The 22,447-nt window shown below is 38.4% G+C and overlaps 1 long non-coding RNA gene across 5 annotated transcripts in view; it reads right to left on the bottom strand.

Moving 5' to 3' along the window:
* Window positions 1-22,447, bottom strand: part of LOC103461797 (uncharacterized) — an 82,315-nt gene that overhangs the window by 40,236 nt on the left and 19,632 nt on the right. For 4 of the 5 annotated variants that reach the window (XR_533195.3, XR_533194.3, XR_014086662.1 and 1 more), the window contains exons 5-7: window positions 9,000-9,217; window positions 3,387-3,692; window positions 1,505-1,596 (exon numbers count right to left, since the gene is read on the bottom strand). This is a non-coding gene — a long non-coding RNA (uncharacterized LOC103461797). The remainder of the gene's footprint in view (window positions 1-1,504; window positions 1,597-3,386; window positions 3,693-8,999; window positions 9,218-22,447) is intronic. The other variant, XR_014086663.1, reaches the window with a different exon arrangement.

Here is a 22,447-nt window from a genome sequence, read left to right as displayed (position 1 = left end):
GTTCATAAATCAAAGACTGAAATAATCAGGACAAGATTTTTATGTTGCGGTACAGCAAACTGCACCATAAAGTGTGCAAAAAGTTAATTAAATTTTACAAATATAACTTTAAGAGAAGCTGAATGCAGCACAATGAGATGTATAAATTGACAAAAACAATAAATTGCATGAAAGAGATCCCAAAATCATAAGATCACATTATTCTGCAGCCAGAAGTCAGGGCTTAAGGACTCCATTACAGGATTTACTACAGAGGGTAAAAATCAATCTGTGAAGTAAAAAAATGTGCTTCATACAGAAACCAAAATCCTGCAGGTAGAACGTCACAAAGCCCTGCAAAAAGAAGCTTCTATAAGGTCATTTACCAAGCATCCACAGATGAAGGTAAACATTAAAAAGCTTTTTTTTTCATGCGGTGTATTTATCCTCCACCTCTAAAGCTCGAACCTGGAGCTTTCCCGTGTTCCTCAGCCAATCAGCAGATTCAACGTCCCGCCATAATTCACTGGCTTTCCATGAAGCTCCAGTCATTTCTAAATCCTTCCCCCCAAAAAACCGACTTCACAGCCGAGAGTTTATATGCAGGTTGGACAGACAGCAGCTCTCCCCATGAAGAGCTGCATCAATTCACTGAAAAAACGCAAAATCCCAGTCTAGGTTCTACTGCCAATGTCTTAGTTCACTTAAAATAAGAAAAAATGAACTTAGAAGCATCAAAATATAGGAGCTTGTTTCAAGTCAATAACTCTTGAATATGGATGAAAAATTCCTAGATTCACTTATTTCACTTATAAGACATTTTCCCCATGCTATGAGTGAAATAATTTGCCACTGGAACTAGTACTTTTGCAACAATATTAAGTAATTATTTACCTTAAACAAGCTCCCTCATATTGTGGAAAGCTTACTTGTAAGTTAGTCTTGAAACTGGACCAACATACTTTGTAAGATTTTGTATTTTTTGCAGTGTAGCAGCTCAGCTACATTTCTTTTATCTTTTTTAATCTGTTGCGATAATCCTAAACCCACAGGATTAGCTCCTGTTGAAGCTCAGACATGTGAGAACATGCTCTGTTTGTGAATTCACCTTTTAATATTCATAGGACTGTTGGATAATTCTCCATTGGTAAGATCAAGACTTCTACACTGCAAAAACACAAAATCTTACCAAGTATTTCGGTCCAAATATATTAGCACACTTGAAATAAGACAAAACTACCTCAGAAGTTACTTTTAAGAAAGATACTGGAGCCTGTTGTAAGTCAATTATTCCTTAATATTGATGATAAAAGTCATAGGTTCATTGGCAGATTATTTCACTTTTACCAATATTTTTTTACGTGTTAATAAAATAATCTGCCAGATTATTGAGGAGGAATTATTGACTTAAAACAGGCTTCTATATCTTGCTGAAACGTTCAAACGTAGTAGTACATTTGCATTAGAAACTAGACCAAAATCTTTTTGCAGTGCTTCTCTCTCACACTCAGTGACTCTTTCGTACCTTTTTCCAGCGGTACGCCGACACGTCCTTCGCTGACCTTTTGACGGGCGCGCCGCTGCCGTATCTCCTGAGCAGCAGACGCCTAATTATTCCTAAAAAAAGAAGCGGCTGTTATGAACCAACAACAAGCTGCAGAGAAGCTCTCGATGCAAATTAATCGGGCCGTCCGCGAGCGCCGAGAACAAAAACAAGTCCGTCAGAGAGCAAGCAGGAATATCACAGGAAGCTAAATTTAAAACAGTGGAGGACTTGGCATCATCAAGCTGAGGAAACACAGAGCGACAGCTTGATGTGGCTTCAAAACTTTACCATACTGGCACTTAATGTTTGGACAATATGGCAATGCAGTAAAGATGGTTTAGATAAAAAAAAAAAAAAAAAACGTTTCGCAAAAAATGTCTTAGGCCATTATTTCAGCAACTTGACAATATTCATACTGTACAAACCAGGGGTGTTAAAAATGGGGTCCCGGGGCCATTTTGGGCCCCTGGACTGATTTTGTGCGGCCCCCCGACCGCAATTTAAGAATGAATGAATTCTGGTTTCTCTCTGTTGTCTTTTGTTCTTGTTGCCATAAGAGTCCAAAATTTGATTTGGCATAGTTTTGTTTTTTTAATCTTTTCCAATTTTTTTAGTTTTTGTTTTTATGGTTTTTAATATTTTTGAACTATACCCGGCCATTTTGAATCATGTTACGTTTAAATATTTATTGTGTGTCACTGTAAAGTTTTCTGTCTGGCAAGAAAGTTGAATATTTTATATATTTTCTCTCTCTTTTTTTTAATTGTGTCCAAATTAAAAAACAAACTGGGAGACTTTTATTTAAGACTATTAAAACTATTCAATGTTCTGGATCTATGATCGTTGCATATAGTAAAATATAAAAAAAATAAAAAAAAAATAACGCTTATTGAAGGCTAATTGTAAGACACGGTGGTGGCAGCAGCATGCTGGGAGGATGCCTTTTTTCCTGCAGAAATGTGAATAAAAACCTCTTAGAAGTTGCAGAAGGTTTGAGACTGGAACAGAAGAAATGGTTTAAATCAAAACATGTTCATGTGTTTGAATGGCCCAGTCAAAGTCCATATCTGCATTGCATTGGTACGAGTTGAAAACAGACTTTTTCCAACCTATTCGCCTGAGTTTTGGTCATTTTGTAAAGAAGAATGGAAATGTTGTTGGCTGTACTGATGTAAGAACTTGAACACAAACAAACTGCAAATCACTTTCCTTCAACTTGACGATTATCTGCCACTTTGTGTTGGTGTGTTGCATAAAATCCCAATAAAATCCCAATAAAATACCTTTGAAGTTTTTGTTTGTAGAGTGATACGGAAACGTAGAAATACTTTTAAAAGTCACAGTAGATTGATTCTGTTGGATTAATTTGTAAAGAAAAAATAACGTTAACATGCATTCAGATGTCAAGAGTATTCCTAGATTGTATCAAGCTAAAACATTAAAGAGTTTTAATATTAAACAGCATATAAAGCATGTTTATTTAAAAAGCTTTCTCAGAATTTAATGACTGATGTGGTTCTTCTCCAGAAACTTGTTTGTTCTCTGTGGTTTTTATGATGAAGAGCTTCTCTCCAAAGACTCCTCACAAACACACATTCTCTGAGCGTTTACATGGAAACTGTGTGTTTGAATCAAGAACAGAAAGTTAGAGGATGCCACTGTGAGGTGTGTGTCCTCGCTCCTGTGTGTGTGTGTGTGTGTGTGTGTGTGTGTGTGTGTGTGTGTGTGTGTGAGAGAGAGAAGCTGTGTGATCAGAAGTCTTTGAAGAAGAAAGGATCTGTTCGCTCTGTAAGTCTTCATTCCTCCAAACACACTTCCAGCCCCGGAGCCATTCCTCTGATATCACACCAATCTGCCTCACCTGCCTGTCCGGGCCGCTCCTCTTTAGCTGTCCTAGTTATCCCGCGCTGCTCCTCCATAAACTGACTCCACCGCTAGCCGATAAAAAGCCGTCGCCATCAAAGGGCCCCCTGGGTGCTCAGGCTCCAGTTCTCCCCCAATCTGCGTCTTCCTGCGCCGTGATTGTGTGCGAAGGTGTGATTTGTGAGATTTTTGAGGAGCAGACGGCGCTGAAAGATGAACTTTGGTAGGTTGCTGTCACGCAAGGATTATCGTCACTCAACGACAGCTGAAGGCATCGATGTAATGTCAGGATTACACTGGTTTTCTGGAAACAACAAAGAAAAAACCATGAGAGGATATTAATGTCACATAGACTCAAAAAATGTGGATTTTATTTTAGCCTTCATTGGTTCCAAGAAACCTACATTTTGTACATAAGCGGCAACCTTTCTGAGCATTTTCTTTCCAAGTACTAATTTAAAGGGAACCTATTATGCAAAATTCACATTTTGCATATTTTTGTACTTCCATTTGGTTTCCAACTACATCTAAAAACAGTGAAAGTGCTAAAAAAAACAACACCTAGCAATTCTTTTGGCAACAAGTTATTGTTTTTTTTAAAGTAAAGTCAACTCAGCCAGCACTGCCCGTTACCTAGCAACCCTAGCAACCCTAGCAGAGTTCCGTACGTTACCTAGCAACCTACACTGAGCTCCAGCATGTTTGGTCGACTGGTTTTATCGCTGTTGTGCGCTGCTGGAAAAGACGAGTGTTTTGTTGTTGACTTATCATTCTCGTTGGTTGTGCAGGAGGTTCCACTTCTGCTTTTCAAAGATGTATAGTTGTATACTTGTGCATCTGTTTGCAGCAAACGATGAGTTGGAGGAGGCATTAAGCTAAACAGCTATTTAAAAAATTCTTAAAAATAAAAAAAACTGATAAATACAATGAAGGGCAGATGATCAGCTCGACATAAAAGTTTAAAATATTTTTGATGAGTCGAACCTGGACTTAATGAACAGATCCTTAAAAGTCCAAGTTTATTTATATAGCACAATGACTACAACCTCAGCTGACTAAGTTTGGCAAAAACAACAAGACAGCTACAAAAATGGCAGGAAATACTAAGAGCTAATAATATGAATAAAAACCAAGAAATGCTTAATTTTAGCTGCAGCGATTTCCCCCCCAAAAAAACTCAATTCAGTGAAGTACTAATATCCCCCCTTTTTTGTAACTAGTGTTGAAAATGGATGCGCTTTCAGTCTGGACTTAAACTTAAACACAATCATAAACCCTGTTCTGAACCAAAATCCTTTAAAATGTAACGATAAAGTGAAATAACACTGGCAATCTGAAATCCGCCACTAATTTCTGATTAGTGCATCCCATGGAAAAGTAGCAGTTTTCTCACTTGACAGATAAAAACTGGTCGGATAAGATAGAGTGCAGAAAAGATTAAAAACAGCTGCTGGATTGTTGGGATTGATGCTCAAGAAATTTATGGGAACACTTTATTTTTTTTCTGGCCAAACATATTTTAGGAAAAGTTTTCAAAAGGGAAAACCGTTTTTTATCAGGATGCTAGGGCTCTGAGGATCACCAGGCAGATTTAAGGCAGAGCTGTAATTGTGGTTATATACTGTACACTGTTGATTGATGCCGGACAGCAGCGCTGCTCAGAGGAGCATTAACAAGCTTTCACTTCATAAAGCCCTCGTCTTCCTGCACTCTATTTAAACTGTACCGTAAACGGCGTTTAGTCACGCTGGCTGCGTTAGAATGTGAGAAATGGGACCAAGTTGTCCCACATCATATACACTGACTCAGTCTGGCGGTGATAACGTCCCTGCGCTGACATGTTGATTCATCTGTTGCTGAGGGAGACGTTTCCAGACCAGAATCAGGATTTAATTAAATCCAAAAGGAGGATTTCTGGACTCTAAGTGACGGGATGGAGGCGTGCTCGCTCCGTCTGCAGCTCCAACACCTCGGGGTGTTTCTCTGCTGGTCGAACAGCTCCTCCTCGCTCGCTGTAGTTTATTGCTTTCACGGTAACCGCACTTTGAGTCCCGCGCCCTCACACTGACAGTAAATCAGTTCAGGAATGATCAGCAACAGAAATACTTCAGATGTTTTCTGCAGCATGCTTCGAGATCACATTAGAAACTTTGTGCCTTCATGAGAAACTTGGGAAGGAAATTAATTATAAACACATTTAAAAGATCTAAACAAGAACCAACATGAAAATACGACTGCAGGAGGGAAGACGCAGGGGACGACCTCTGACCTTTTAGCAGAAGAGCAGCAGAAAAAGTTAAAACTCATAATGAAACTACGACAAATAAAGAAAGCTTTGTCTTCTACTGCAGCAGTTTTACATTTTATTTTTTAGTTTTAAATGCATATTCTTCTATATGTTTCTAAATCTGCAGATACTTCTGCACCTTTTGCTGCCAATTTCTCATACGAATGCAAAAAATGAGTTTCCACTCAGTCTATTTGGATTTAAAGTGACAAGAGGCCCTAAAACAGCTAAAACCTCATTACCCTAAGAATGATTTTGTGCAAAAAAAAAAATCTTATGAACATGTTTTGAATCGCTGATAGACTGATCCTAACTTGTTCAAGGAAGCATAATAGGTCAACTTTAAAACAAACACTGAACTCACTGGAAAAATAAAATTAAAATGTCAATTTTCTGCAATTTTTTTTTCTGTTCATAGCAAAAGCAATCTCAAGATTTACTGATCAGAAACTCAAACTAAAGGACAAGTCAACAACAAAACACTTGTCTTTTCCAGCAGCCATTGCACAGCGCATACAGCGGTAAAACCAGCTGACCAAACATGCTGGGGATCAGCACATGTTGCTAGGTAGTGGGGCGGAACTCTGCTGGGGTTGCTAGGTAATGAGTGGAACTCTGCTGGGGTTGCTAGGTAATGAGTAGAACTCTTCTGGGGTTGCTAGGTAACGAGTGGAATTCTGCTGGGGTTGCTAGGTAACGAGTAGAATTCTGCTGGGGTTGCTAGGTAACGAGCATTGCCTACTGCTGGACAGTGACGTTACATTCTGAAGGTTTCTGAAACAGCTCATTTTCCAGACACCAAGAACCATTAACTTATTGCCAAAAATCCTCTGGGTGTTTTTAAAAGCAGTAGAAACCCAAATGGAAGTACAAATACATGCTAAATGCGAATTCTGCATAGTAGATCCCCTTTAAATGATCATGACTTCATCATTGATCATCAACTCCAGCAGGTCTACGGATCTTCACTTCCGTTGCTATGGAAACGATACGAATCCCCTCCTCAGCAGAAATTTAGGAAGTCGCAATAAATGTTAGGAATCTGGTGACACAGGTCGTTCATTGTGGACCTCACAGAGGGGTTTCTCTGCCGTCGGATAATGGGAAGCTCCGACGGTTTTCACAGCTATGAACCGGCGCAGTGTTCGCTCAGGCCAGAGGAATGTGTGAAACTGGCAGATTGTTGCATCTGTGAACAGTTGGGGACGTGTGAACGGCATTTTTTCCTCCTTTCTCTCCTTCCATTGTTCCACCTTCTGGTTCGTCAGCCCAGGGTTAGTTCATGTTTGCAAATATATTGTTTTCCTGCATGTTTTAACCGCCTTGGAAACGTGAGGCTCCAGACAGGTCACAGTAAAACAGAATGACTGTGTGAATCACTGTGTGAGCAGTCAGGAGGAGTTACGTGTCAGGAAGGAATGGGGGTTTTATGATTTGACCCGGGGAAAAAACTGGGGGGATTTTCTTAATGTGAGTGGACATGCCAGAGTGTACGCTCTAACTTTTTACAGGCAGTGGATTTGTGGTTGTCGACAGAATGTCTGATTTCAAAACCTCTGCAAAAACAGACAGTTGGGTCTCTTTCACTAACTTCCAGATGCATCATAAAGAAGTAAATGCATGAAATACCTGGGAAGATTTTGCCGTTTCAGGAAAAATTTACGAGATGTGTGGGAGATAAACATATTTCAGCTTTACTGCAGAATGAACTGAACTTAAGGAGGAATTTTAGTCAATTGAATTAAAAAATATTTAAAACTTCACATTTCATATTCTGCAGTAAAATTATTTCCAGATTTAATCATAGTTCAGACAAAGACCCTTAAAAATATTATTGTGGTTCAGTATTCAAAGATTTACCTATTTGCACATTTCTCTGTGGAACAAAGCCATTAATTATTTTCACATAACTCGTCTGTTTGTGGATTTTCTTCTGGGGAAGCGACATTACCAAGGCACAATGCTTACTGACACGCCATTGGCCCAAATCTTTTGAGCAACCTGTTCCCCTCCTCGCCTGTGGGAGCGCTGCAGCAAGAACCAGCGAAGAAAATAACACAAAAACCTCTGAAGAAGACACTGAGCACAACTTCCTTCTTCACAAAATGTAAGCAAACATGGAGGATCATCAGGATTTTTGCTTTGTCTTTGACAAAAAACCGCAAACCATTTCTCCCACTAGTGCTGGAATCGTTTGTTTTGGTTGCATTTACCCAGAATTCCCTGCTTCCTGCTTTTGGAGCGGTCGCCAGTCTGCTTGGTGGTTACATATGCATTCGAACTGCAACAGAGTTAATTTCAACTAAAACAAGACAGAAGTTTGTAGACATATCAAAGTTTGCGTTGTGGAGTTTGACTACGCGTTCACACCTCCCCAAACAAACCGAACTGTCCAGGCAAATGGACTGGAGTTTGATTAATGCGGACTAAACAGGGCTGGTGTGAATGCACCATTAGTGATTGACTGAAAAGTTTATTTTGAAGAAACTATGGTGTAAACACGAGAACATCTGATATACACGAGCGCATATTGATATGAAATCACCTGGTATTCTCTGCAACGAGGATTTGCCCTGGAAGTTTTCTATGTAAATACTATGAAGATGTGGTATTTTTAATCAATGTTACCATGTTTCCCATAAGGACCAAGCGATAGGGCAGCACTGACTTTAGACTTCATGTCACTGAGCCCATTCACTGTCCAGTTAGCGCTCTGTGTAGTCCAGTAGCTTATCGTACTTACTCCCAGTGGTCTGCCCTTTTGCAGGCTGACTGACTAAAGCAATAACTCCAGCAGCTGTAATAGTGTTAATCAACTTCTTTCATCGCAATAGCAGATTTAACAAGAAACTTTAGCTGCCAGATTTCCTCATATAAAGTCTGAGGCTTTTTATTTACTCCTACCAGACCTTTATTCGTCAGAACTCTTTGGAGTTTGTCCCAATCAATGAATGCTGAAGGTTTGTAAAAAATGTCTCTCTGATTGGATTTATTGTTGGTTTCCTCAAAAGTAAATGAGGTGAAAGGAATATCTGATAAAGATGTCATTTCTGGAGGAACTAAAAACTCCCTGATTGTGAGTAAACCGGATTCCTGACCAGAACTGGACGTCACTTTTCCTGCTTTCCAGTGTTTGAAGGGCAGGAAGCTCTCTTAACCAGCTCTTAACATTTCTGTCCTGCTGGCGTGATGAGAGACTCGCTGACAGATCCCTCACAGCCAACACACACTCCCAACACTCGACACTGAACCCAGCATTCCTCATCGGCCGGTTTTGTTTTGTCAACAGTTCGCCCAGCTCTCTCGCCTGAGCTGCTGTCATACCTGTTCTCCATCATCTTTCTGAAGAGTCCATCCAGCTCCTCGGGCTTCTCCCACCCACTCACAAACCGCCAACCTCAAGGAGTTATTGTCCCTCCCTATACTCCAAACTCCCGCCGTGGGGACGACAACGCCAAGATCTCTGACCTTTCCCAGGATTCTCCTCGGCTGCCAGCCTCTGGATAGACTTTTATGCTCCATGAAGGTCTTTTATCTCACATCTGCAGACAAAAGCACATCATACAGTCAGAGCTGATGCTTCTGACAGATTTCTGGTGTTGCATGGTGACGTTACTGCAGCTTCTCGTCTGTGATGAACTCTAAAGTGACATGAAGGACTTTTATCACCGTAGGGGCTTCAGTTGGAACTACTGTCTAAGTTGTGTCCAGGGAAGGTTAAAACAGGCCTCTGCATTCCTGCTTGTAGTTCAATAATAATATTTTAATCTGATTAATCACAAGGTTTCTGTGAACTAATCAAGATTAATTAATTGTTAAATGTTTTTATTACAAATAAATTGTCTTTGATTATGTGTTTATCGTTGTTTATGCTCTTTATGTTCACAGTTTGGTGTTGCATCAGTCAGTTTGACTTGCTGCGTGTAAAATTATGCTTTGCTACGTTGTTTTGTCTACAACAGTAAATTAATTTTGTGTTCTTCCTGTGGAGGAGAGAGTGGAGACGTTTTCTGAGATTACTTTTTAAGAAACAGAAGATTGGCTCCATAGAGAAACAGCTGAAAAAGAAACAGAAATTACACTCAAACTGCAGAACAGATGATGTCCAAAAAACACAGAAACATGTTTAAAACATTTATACCGTTAAAAGAATGTGAATTAACGCATTCATTTTGACAGCCCTATTAGTTTTTGCTATCTTCACTTCTGTTTTCTCTGCAGTTATTTTAAGCCTTTTATTTATTATTGCACAAAATCTCACAGTTCAGCCACTGAGATATTATTTGGATACATTTCAAGAAGCTTAACTAGCTCAAGGCGTTTCAATTTTTCACTGTATTTTTAGGCCTGAATAAAACAAGGCAAAGTTGTGAAAGAGTCAAACTGAAATTATACATCAATCCAATATCGCCTGCCACAATACAACGTAATCAGCTTTGTTTTAGGACATTCATGTTTTTGATATGTGCAACAGGAGTGAATGTAGTATTGGTGGTCAGCTGATTGTTCAATTAAAGGAAGATATGTAAACAAAGTCATAACACAAAGATCAGCCAGCTCTTGCTGCTACGCTCTCCTGTATGTAGCTCTCAATGCTAACGGCACAGGCTTGGTTTCACAAACTGATGAAAATTAGCTGTCAGCTCTCAATAAACTTCTTCCATTCACCGTAGAATTAAACAAATTGAAATTACAAAATAAATTTGCTTAATAGAAACAAGCCAATTTAAAAAAAAACTCCAGTTTTTCGATGGAAATGACAAAAAAAAAAGAATTCTTCTGGTGGAAACACACAAACGGAGGACTAGTGTTCAGTTAACTCCAATCACTAATCATACCAGGATGGATCAATATCACTCAGGATTTGATCCAGATCTTCGTTTCCGGTGTAGCAGAGAGAGTTATGGAAGTTGTAAAGAAAAGACAACACCGGAAAAAGTTACTCGACATACAAGTTTAATGTTTTTGGTAATAAAAACAATACAAAACATCTGTGCCACCACCATAAGTGTTTTTTTGTTTTTGTTTTATATGTTCCTTATGAGATTGATCTTAGAACTCATAAACAGAGTAAGAACCAGCAATAAAATGACTGAATCCAACGCTGCAGCCAGCTCCCCCTGAACTCAGCAGGGAGCGCTGCTCAGCATGAGCAGCAAACAGCAGGCTGCTCACATCAATCTATTCTCCAGCTTCCCTCAAGCATGCAGCAGTCATGCAGCTCCATGTGCAGACCTGCAGCTGCGAGGGAGCCATTACTGTACTAACGCATCATAAACACCGTGATGAAATGTGACTGGAGAACATTTCTGATCATTTCTGATCATTCCAGAGATGTAAATGTGGTCAGGACCTCCTTAAATCTGTTCCCCAAAGTCCTCAAAATATCTTTCAACTCAACTCATTTCAACTCTTTTCAACTTATTTATGTGGCGCCAATCCACAAAAGTCGTCTCAAGGCATTTTTTTGTTTAATTCAAAGTCAATAACTTCAGTTACAACTTGATCCAAGTTATTAAAGATTCACACACTTTGAGAAGCTTGTAGCCACAGTGGATGGTCACTAGCTTTGTAGCTATCCCTCACAATGAGCAAACTAAAAGTCATTTCTTCTGAACAAAAAGTCAGCAAGAAAGTTTCTTCCCATTGTTTAAAATATAAATAACTTCCCACCTATTCACAGTTTAGTATTTGCAAATATTTATCTGCAACGTAAATCCATATTATTTGTGGTAAATTCATAAATAATAAAATTGTTTTGGTAGTAGAAAAATACATTTTTTGAGCCTTTTCCACAACCAATAAGAACGCAGCAAGTGGTTTCTGGATGGCAAGTCAACTGGAGCTCAGCTTGGGTTGCTAGGTAACAGGTTGGGCGTGGCTTGGGATGCTAGGTAACAGGCTTGGGTTACTAGGTAACAGGTTGGGCGTGGCTTGGGTTGCTAGGTGACGAGCAGTGCCTTCTAATTTGTAAAGTTACATTCTGATTTTTTTTTTTTTTAAAGGCTCATTTTCCAGACACCAAAAAACATGGATTTACTGCCAAAAGAACACACCCTGGTTTTTTTTTTAAACTCTTGGACTATTTTTAGAAGCAGTAGAAACACAAATGCAAAAACAAAAATTTGCAAAATAAGAATTTTGCACAATCCGTCCCTTTAATAATTCTGGAAACGGATGTAAAAAGTCTCTGGTTTCCAAGATTCACAGCTCAGGTAAGAGGATTTGCTAAGGAAAACTACTGGAACACACTACCTACCCCAAAACAACACAGAGCAAATATTATCAAGTACTTTGGTCTAGTGGAAATATCTTAGTACACTTAAAACTAGCTTACAAGTAACTTTTCAGCTAGATATAAAGTAAATAATTCTTTAATATACATAAAAAATTACTAGTTCCACAGCCAGATTTCTTTCACTACATTTTCCCACGTTATAAGTGAAAAAAAATCTGCCAATGTAACAAGTATTTTTATCAATGTAAAGGAATTATTGACTCAATAAACTCATGTATCTTGCTAAAAAAGTTGCTTCTAAATTAGTTTGACCTTAAGTCAAGTGAAACTTGACCAAAGTTCCATTTGTCCAGCAGACAGAAGGAAGCTGGTCCTAGTTGATGGAAAGTTGAGCAGATCTAAATACAGAACAGTTTTTGGAAGAAAACGTTCAACAGGCTGCAAACCTTTGAGACTTGGCTGCATGACCATGACCCTGAACACAGTCAGAGCTGCAATGAAATGAAGTAGATCAAAGCATATTTATGTGTTACAACGGCTCAGCTAAAAGTAACTCAATGTGAACCAAAGTCTTGAGACGGGCTGCAGTTCTGCTTTTTTTTTTTGTCCTGTATGCACTTTTGAGATCATAACTGTAATATTTTCCATCTAAGGCTCTGCTCAAAATCATTTCCTCATTAAATCTTTAAGCTGTGATGCTTTCAAGAACTCCGGGAAAAAAAATACATAATTGGGATAGTCATGCAAAGTTTTCTCATGAATATTTAATGAGAGCATGAACGTGTATAATTGTTCATCTGTGCAGATTTTTTTTTACGATCTGATGACATGCAACAGCGAATTGACCAATTAACACACATCCGCGTCTGCTGTGATCCAGTTCAATCCTGATCAGTGTTGCATAAATGTGCAAAACAATTAGGATCCGTGTGTGTCTGAAGGATACAGCATATTTCCATGCGTGCAGGCTGTTTTTAAATACCTGCTAACGATCCACGAGTCATAAAACCTTCAAGGCAAACCAAAGAGGCCCAGCAGGCAGCCCACAGAGCGCGCAGCACAACCCCGCTGGCCAGGAAAAACACCACATCCTCCGCTTTCACACAACTTTCACAACGATGACTCACTGGCTGATATTAATGATATAAATCACTAATGCAGAATTAGAGCTTTCCATTTGGTTTTGTTGGAATTTATTGTGAAGGTAAAGGACAGGCTGAACTTTAAATTGGGGTATAATGTAATAAACATGCAACTGAGGCTTGAAAACAGGCAGAAATATGAGGTCAGGACCTGGCTGAAAGGGTTCAGATCCGACATCAATCAGCATTAGTTCCAGTGATCATCACAGCCAGGCCTGAAATAAAACCTAAATCGCTTTTCTAAAACAATTCTGAAGCGTTTGCCGTGGACCTTAATCACGAGGAGCATCATTAACTGTAACGCATCGTAGGAGGGACGAAGATTTAGTAAAACAGTTACGCCAGAAAATCTGCAATTAAAAACTTTAACAAATTATTTCTGCAGTCTGATTAGTTTGTTCTCAGTGGGTGGATTCATGCACATTTAAAGATCTCTTCAGCAAAAACACAAAATCTTGCCAAGTATTTGTCTATTTTCAAATGCAAACATCTTTGTACACTTAAAATAAGACAAAACTAACTTTTCCACAAGATACAGGAGCTTGTTTTTAGTCAATAATTTCTTAGTACTGATAAAAAAAGTGTTATTGGCAGATTATTTCACTTATAACATGAAAAAAATGTCTTGTTATAAGTGAAATATTTTGCCAGCGGAACCAGTACTTTGTCCAAATCATTATTAAGTACTTATTTAATTAAAACAGGCTTACATAGTTTACTAAAAATGTACTTATAAGTTGGTTTTGCCTTATTTCAAATGAACTAAGATATTTGCACTTGAAAACAGACAAAAAATCGATTTTGTTTTTGCAGCGTTCAGACACCTCTCCCTAAAACTGGGTTACACCAACTATTGTTTTAGGCATAGTTTGGCTATTGTAGATTAAAAAAAAGAAGTAAAAATCTCTTCTAGAAAAACAAGGAAATTTCTGAGCTCCAAAAGTTACAAATTTACAAAAAAAAATATCTCCAAAATTTTGAGATTCATCTCAGAAATGTTCTAGTCAAATCGGACCTCCTAAAGATGAACATTTTCAACTTTTGAAATACAAAAGTTTCTAAATTATTTTCTCACAAATTTTCAACTTTATGAACTTAGAAAATGTCAATGTTTTTTGGTGGAAATGTATGACTCCTTTTTTCTGTCTGTAACGTTTATTTGTTTAACCTTTACTTAACCAGGCGAGATTTTCAGATTCTTACTGACGATATCGACTTGGCGGGGAGGGAAGAACACATAACGACACAAATTTGCCGTTTTACATCCAAACTGAGCATCATGAGCAATCATGAGTTTAATACTGAGCAGCGCCAGGAACATTTGCGTCAACTTTTGAAACAGGAAGATTGTGATTAACCAGCCCTGCAAGCAGAACGTCTCTGGAGAAAACGGCACAATAAAAAGCAAGAAACGGCCAAGACTGTCTGGTTAGTGTTCTGTCGGTCTGAAACACTGGATCTACATGACATTAGCTTGGCATGATGTGGATTTTTTTTCTGTTTGCAGAAACATCTAATTAAATATTTTCATCCTGGTTTCTGGTGGAAACAGATTACTACGCCTCAAATAACACAAATCTAACTTACAAATAACTTTTCAGCAAAATATAGGAGCTTGCTCAAGAATTCTTGAATATAAAACAAAATGGCAGATTATTCCATGTTTAACAAGACATTTTATGGGTGACATATTGTGCCAGTGGAAGTAGGAATTTTTCATAAATATTAAGGAATTATTGGATTAAAACAAGCTCCTAGGTCTTGCTGAAAAGTTAGCTGGAAGTTAGTTTGGTCTTATTTACAAAAATATTTGAACAAGAAACTAGATCAAAAACACTTGATTTGTGTTTTTGCAGTGTGGATATTGATGTACATCTTTTAATGTTCACTTATATTGCGTGTGTTTACAATATAGATTTATACGCATAGCAAACTAATCCACTATAAGCTGAGTTGTTTTCATCATGTTTGGGTCAGAAACGAATTTATATGAGACATAATTACATATCTGGTTTATTTGAGTTCATAAAAACCAGGACCTTGAGGTTCTCTCTCTAACCGGTTAGAGGGAGATTTGAAAATTATATTCATGTTTGTCCTGAATTTCTCTATTAATATTTCTCTAGTAATAAACCCAGTTTTGTTTTTATAAAAAAAAGAGACTTTCTGGGTAAAAAGGAAACTCATAAATGATTTTTATTAGCGATAGATTTACATTAGCACTCTTTACAAGCTCATTTTAATATACATTTTAAAAGTTTTTAATGGCAGGTTCTCTGTGGAGTATCATATTTCTGCCACTGAGGCTCATGCATGACGAAAACATGAGCAACAACAGCTTTACCGCAAAAGAGAGAGAGAGAGAGAAATGAAAACAAGATTTTCTGGCAATACTGCAGCATCACAGAGCCAGTTAACAAAAAACCCGAATAAAGATCAAGATTAGATAAAAACGTGAAGTTGTTAGAAAGTGTCAGAGCAGCGTTAGGGGAATAAAGCAGGGCTCTCTGTCTCATGGACGCTTGTTTCCGCCATGGCGTGTCCAGTTGTGCAGACAGCATGCGTCTCCTCTGGCTAACTACCTGACAACACAGAGAACCAGCACAGTGCCAGTGCAGACATCAAACGGCCTCCACGGTGGAGGGCCGCTCTCCTCAGAGCTGCAGGCCTGTCAGCAGCGACTGCCAAGCTGAGAAAGGCCGAGTCGCTACGACAGGAGGAACAAACTGCAGCGGCAGCGGGCGCCATGTTGGAGGATCAGTCAGAAGGCGGGAGACCAAAGTCTACCTGCGAATCTAAAACCAAACGTCAAACAAGCCGGGAGCGGTTTCTCAGTAAACGGAGAAACTAGCAGGCTTCGCTTTAAGAGTCACTGAGAGGAGACAATAAACCGGATCTTTAGATGTTCTTCTCTACTGCTGGGACCTCAATGTCTTCTACTTTTCTTAAAGGGACAGCGATATGTAAATGTAACTTTTTTGTGCTTTCCATCAAGTTATAATGTTATTCCCTCACCTGTAGTGTTGCTTTGATTCTTTCATGTATGTTTGAGAAATCCTTCAATCCCCTGTGGCAACCAGTCAGCTGTGCAAAACGCCTGGTTGGACCTAGCCCCGCCTTCGAGACGCAGCTCCTCCCCCACTCAGCTCGTTCAGACTAGCCAGCAGCAATTAGCAAACACCTGTTGGAACTGCACATCTACTGAGTTCATTATATGAGCTGCGTCTCTTAAAAAGATGTTGCTAAAGGGTTAATAGAGGAATCATGTAGTGATGACTACATGAAGGAGTTTCAGAAAGAGCAGGAGTTCTTAAAGAGACAGAGATCTAATTTCAAGTTGTCAAATTAGGAAGTCCAATTTTTTAAGTCATATTTGATGGATATAGCAACAACTGAAGGTAACATAATTACTTGATTGTGCTATAAAATGGAACTGTGCCTGAAAAACACTTATTTTGACTTTTAACGTCATTTTAGGGATAAAACCAGGATTTATTTATTTGGACATAATCATCTGTCTAATATGGGAAACCTTTAAGTCTACAAAGGTTCATTCACCTGCCATCCTCTGATTTTCAGAAATCAGGATGTGCTGATTATAACTCCTGGACAGATTAACAGACTTCACTGGTTCTGTTGGATCCAAAGAAGCCCTGAAGGTCAGAGGTCAGACAGTCTCTTGAGACAGTTCTGGGTCTGTTCAGCAAATGACCGAAGACCCTCCAAATGGAAACCTCCAGAAAGCATCCAGATTAGATCCCTGAATCAACACAGCTGATTCCTTTCAATGTAAAGAAGAAATGGCTCCACACTGAGACTTTAGAAGCTTGTATCCGATCCCAATATTTCAGTACTGATCCAAATCTCATGACCAGAACACTCTCATTACTTCAGAAGAAAATCAGATCAGTTCATCTATCGGACCTTAAATGGAGAACTATGATCAGAATCCTAGAGGTGCTAACTCTCATAGTTCAGTGTCTCAATGACTGGCCAAGAAAATTGGCCTTAGAAGAGATTTTGGACCAAAACTCTTTGTAGAAATACCACAGAAAACCAGATGCCTTATCTTGAAAAGGAAAATCAGATTCCCAATGGTCAGTTGACTCAGCTGATCTCAATCAGTCTCAGCAGGAAGGTTGTAAAGGCTTTTCAAAGTGGTTTAAATTTAGCTTTTTCATCTTGGTGGTTGCCGATAATAAAAATGTCCGATTATCCTGGATAATTTTCCTCGTCTTTTAAAAACTCTAACGCTGGTCCAGTCTGTTTAATGTTTAATTGTTCCAGTTATCAGTAGCTCCGGTTGGTTGAAAAAGGCTTTTGCCTCTGATGTTGTTCCAGTTTTAAAGCAAGCAGCTGTTAGACTGTTTCTGTGAACCAGAAATATTCAGAGCATTCACTGAACACAAAATATCTTCAAACAAGCATCTTCACAACAAAAAAAGAAAAAACTTCCAATGGAAACCAGTTTTTAAAAAATTTGTGTTTTTGGCAGTTTTCTGATTAATCTCTGGGAGATGAAGTGGAACTAGGTTTCTTTATTTAACCTCATTTTTCATTATGTCTCTGACATTTTGTCAGTATTAAACTGTCCCTAATATTTTAATTATCCTCTCAGAGTAGGTCAGGACAATTATCATCAGGCGACAAGTTTAATCACTGTCACACCAGGCTCATTTAATATTGTTGCTCCTGCGTTTAGGTCGCGCGATTTGTAAAAAATTAATAATACAACAGCTTTTTTGGCAGGAAAATCTTGAATGTTTTGTGTGTGTTGTATTTTTAATGGTGTGGTAAGAAGGCCAAGCCGATGTTGCCTCGGAGGAAAAGGAAGGAGGAAAGAAGGACGGGTAGGGAAATGTTTTAATCAGAGTTCAGCATCATTTTCTGTTTCTTTACCACTTTATAATACAGAACTTCCCTCAGAAATGTTCAGAGATGGGTAAAGTATCCAAACATTTTATTCAAGAGTAGCACTTCCTCAACATATTTGTATTCAAGTAAAAGTAAAATGTACAATAAATTACTTAAGAGTAAAAATTTATTTGGTAAAAGGGCGACTCAGATTCCTAGTAACTGATCAAAGCATCAATGGTCTAATTCTTGAAGAGGACATATTGTGCAAAATTTGCAATTTACACTTTTTTTTACCTCCATTTGTGTTTCTACTCCTTTTAAAAACAGGGTGCAGTCGGTTTTTGGCAATAAATTAATGTTTTTGGTGTCAAAAACGTCTGGAATGCAATGTCACAAATCAGCAGGCACTGAAACCGTTGCCTAGCAACCCCAGCAGGGCACCGCTCGTTACCGAGCAACCCCGGCAGGGCACCGCCCGTTACCTAGCAACGCAAGAAGAACTCCAGAACTCTAGCACCAAAAAAGTATTAGTAGCCATACCCCATGATAAGTAAAACATACTTAAATACTAAAATAGTAAAAATGCTTCTCAAAGCAGTTTGTTTTTTTCATACATTTAGTAAATGTAACTAGTTGCTACCCAACTCTGGAAACGCTAAATGAACTGCTATGAATTGGACTTGTTTACTTCCCCTGTAATGTTCACTAAGGGAACTTTTTTCTAGGTTTACAGACTTGAACCAAACTCTTGATCTGGCTCTCGTTTTTCTTCATTCCTTCCAGATTTCTCTGTCATCTTTAAAAGAGATCTTGATCTACAGTTTTTTTTGCCGGTTTTTCTCTGGACATTAGCGCTTCAGCTAGGCTCCAAAGCTGACAAATGTTGCTGATTGGCCTGACAAAGTCGATGTCAGGAGGAAATCAGTTTGATGCATAAAGATGAGGGTTACATTTGCTTTGCTTCTGGAGCAAATTAGGAACATGAACTCACTCTGAGCTCATGGATCCCGGGATAGATTTTATCATTTCAGGGCAGTGATCCTGCATAATGTTTTGGCTCGGCTTCCTGACTCACACATTGGAGGAACACTGATGTTGTTGACAGATGTGGATACTTTAGACTTTAGTCTCACGTCTTCAGTCTACCACTCAGTATTCAAACTATTTCCTCTTCTGGATTTCTTTAATTTGTAAGTCGTGTTGGTTTTTGTTTTTTTTCACACTGTTGGATCATTCAGTCCACATGTTTTGTGGATCTGGAGAATAATTGTGAGGCATTTGAATAGTACTTTATTAATCCTGTGGGGAAAATAGTTGAAGTAACTCATGTAACCAGGAATGGCTAAACCTGTGGTAAGTAGGGATCTACTGCAGCGGTCAGTGTTGGAGTCGTTTCTGTAGACTTGTTGGAAAGAAAATACTCATGGTTGTCTGTTGTGTTTTTGATTTTATGATGAATCTTCGGTTGAACAAGACCGGCCTTCTTTGAGCCAAACCTGTCAGTTTCTTTTAGTCTGTGACTCTGGGGTTGCTCGTCCAACAGTTGACAGCAGATGCTCACCAGAATAGATCATAACCGCTTATAAAATGCTAATAAACATGAAACACTTATATCTGCCTGTTTTAATGGATAAAACACCAAATACACCTTATATGATTATTATGCGATTAGCACGCACCATGGAAACTGTCTTAGCACTACAACAGAAGCTAATCTCCACCCTTCAGGGTTCAGCCAATCAGTGAGACTTGAATGCTCCAAAACTGGTTGCTTTTGAAATGCTAACCAAAAGTGTGTGAAGTACCTCTACATCTAGGTTTTTTTTTTTAAACTTATTGCATGAACAAACTTATTCACATGGGCTTTTAATTGCTGAGGTTTCCATTGCTTATTTAATGGAAACCTCATTTTCAGTTCCTCTTTGCTGGTTCCTCCCATCTATTCCTGTTTAATCCCATTATTTCCGGTCACTTCTTCTTTTTTTTCCCTGGTTTATGTGTTTTTGTTCTTCTCTGGCTCCCTGTGTTCCCTGTGATTTTTGTACGTTTTTACTTTTCATTAAATCTGCAATTTCAATGTCTTGCCTGCTGCATTTGGATCCTCATCACCAACACGCCTCATGACATGTTCCTCTTATTTCAATCCTCCAACCACCTACGCTACTTTTGACCCATAAAGTGTATGAAAACATTTTTGCTTCTCTGCGCTTCCATATTAATCTGATTATCTCTGATTTTGTTAATGTGCTTTAGCGTAAACTATTTGGTTACAGGCATGTTGCGAGGAAAGTCCCAACCGTTAAAGTTTAATGTTAAAGTTGAAGATGCAGACTCCCTAAGGAGGGTTCAGCATAAACATTTTAGAGTTTCCACCCGGTGAATGTACCATAACATCACCAGTGTTCCCTGGAGTCCATGCTAAATAAAACTGGGATCTGTTCTCGTCTAAGCATTACAGCAGAGTCATTCGCACAACATTCATTCATATTTAAACAGCTACGCCTCGTCGTTTGCTCTGTTTTGCAGTGCCACATTTACATCTTTAAACAGTTTTTCTTTAAGTTCAGCAACAGCTCAGCAGAAAAGCTGCAGCGGTATATCCATGCTGAATGTAGGAGCTAAATGGATATATTTTTTTTTATTTAAAGTATTCTGAGGGATTATGTAATAAAACTGGTGGAGCAAAACCTCTACATTTCTCTGCAAACTCAAAGTGTCTCTATTTGACCCTTGCAACGCATTAAAAAACAGATTACATCTACCCATTTGGAGAAAACACAGCACCTCCATCTATAATTTATGACTAAGAAAGATAGCAAAAGAGGCAGAAACTATGCTTTTTAGCAAAGGCTCCAGTGTTTTGCAATTCTTAAGTCCTTCTATAATTGAACAGCTCTCAAATTCACACGATTGCCCACATGATTTCCTGGTACCACAATCACTGAGGATAAACGGCGGATGTTGATCATTTCAGGGAGAGCACATCGTCACTAACATCTTACAGTGTTTTTTCTGGCATATTTGAGCATAAAATCTTTAGAAAAATTAAATATAAAGTACAATTTCTGGTGAGGAGCAGTTTAAGATAGCCCCCATATTTATTCCCATCTGAAATGGTGAAGAAAATCACAACACAGGCATCAAAGGTGATTTCAAGAGCATAAATCAGCATATAGACCAGGGGTGTCCAAAGTGCGACCCGGGGGCCGTTTGTGGCCATCGGAACAATTTTGGGCGGCCCTTGATCACAGTTCAAAAATAGCCTAAAATTGGTTTGCCAGTCTCTCAAAATCAATTTTGGTGAAATTTTCACTGATTCCAGGATGTTTAAAAGAGACACAGACAATTAAAATCTAAAAATGGAAAATCTTACAAATCCATCCAGGATTCTGGTTTTTATTTTAATTTATTAGTAAAGGGACCCAAAGCATCCAGTGTTTTTCACAAAAATGCAGACTTGAGTACAACCATTTAATAAACTTGGAAAAATAAAACAAGAGTGAACCAAAGAAATCTAGAAAAACATAAAAAACTTTGCATATGGTTTACCATTTTTTGTTCTTCTTTTATAATCTGACAAAGCTCCACGACCCTGTTTTATTTTAGATATCCGACTGCTTTGCATAGTTCATTAAAATATTGTGTGCTTAGTTTGTTTATTTAGCAAGGAAAACAAAAAAAAACTAAATCATATTGCAAAACGTTTGGACACCACCGATATATTTGACGATATTTTTGTTTAACTCTTTAAAGCTGCAGTATGTAACTTTTATAAAAATCTGTGCAAAGACGAATCTTTTCACGGATTATTATCGAAGAAACTCAACACCTCCTGTCTGAAAGTGACTGATCTCAGAGTAATTGTTTAAACTCAACCACCTTTAATCACAATTTGAACATTTTCTATGAAAGAAGTTATAATTTAACTAAGCGTTCTAACTATTTACCATGAATTTAAGGGCAATGGGAGCATTAGAAGTGGTGGATGCTCTTTTTTACAACACAGCAAAAAGCCAGCGGACTCCATTTCACAACTTTTGGTCACACTTTAGGCTAAGTAGGGTGTCGAGTGCTCAGGAGATACTCAGCTTCTCTCTGTGGAGTGAAGTGGAGCAGTGAGGCTCCATGAGCAGCTTGAAGTTGTGCCATTTCATTAACATGAGAATGGGTTGAGAAGGAAAAGAGAACAACTGTTCACCTTTGAAATGTGGTCAAGTCTCAGGTTGAATTACAAGGCTTTCCCAGCTAAATGCACAGCCACTCCATTCATTCCTAGCTTCAGGACACAATTTGGAAATAATTTGGTGATTATATAAACTGTTCAAGGAAACATAAACAGATATTTTCTGACTGCAGAGTCGTTTTTCTGTCTGATTTTACATCATTCTATCTTTAAGAGTTGCAAACCTCACTGGTGATAGCAAGTTTAAAATGATCCAGCAAAAATAATCTACGATGGTCTGGGGTAAAAAATTAAAATTAGCCCTTTTTTCCCCATTTCAAAGTAAAGATATGACACATTTTGTCTAATTTTT

This window comes from Poecilia reticulata, chromosome 2 (genome assembly GCF_904066995.2).
Source record: "Poecilia reticulata chromosome 2, P_reticulata-male-v2, whole genome shotgun sequence".
Classification (NCBI taxonomy): Eukaryota; Metazoa; Chordata; class Actinopteri; order Cyprinodontiformes; family Poeciliidae; genus Poecilia; species Poecilia reticulata.
This window is presented reverse-complemented; position numbering and strand designations above follow the sequence as displayed.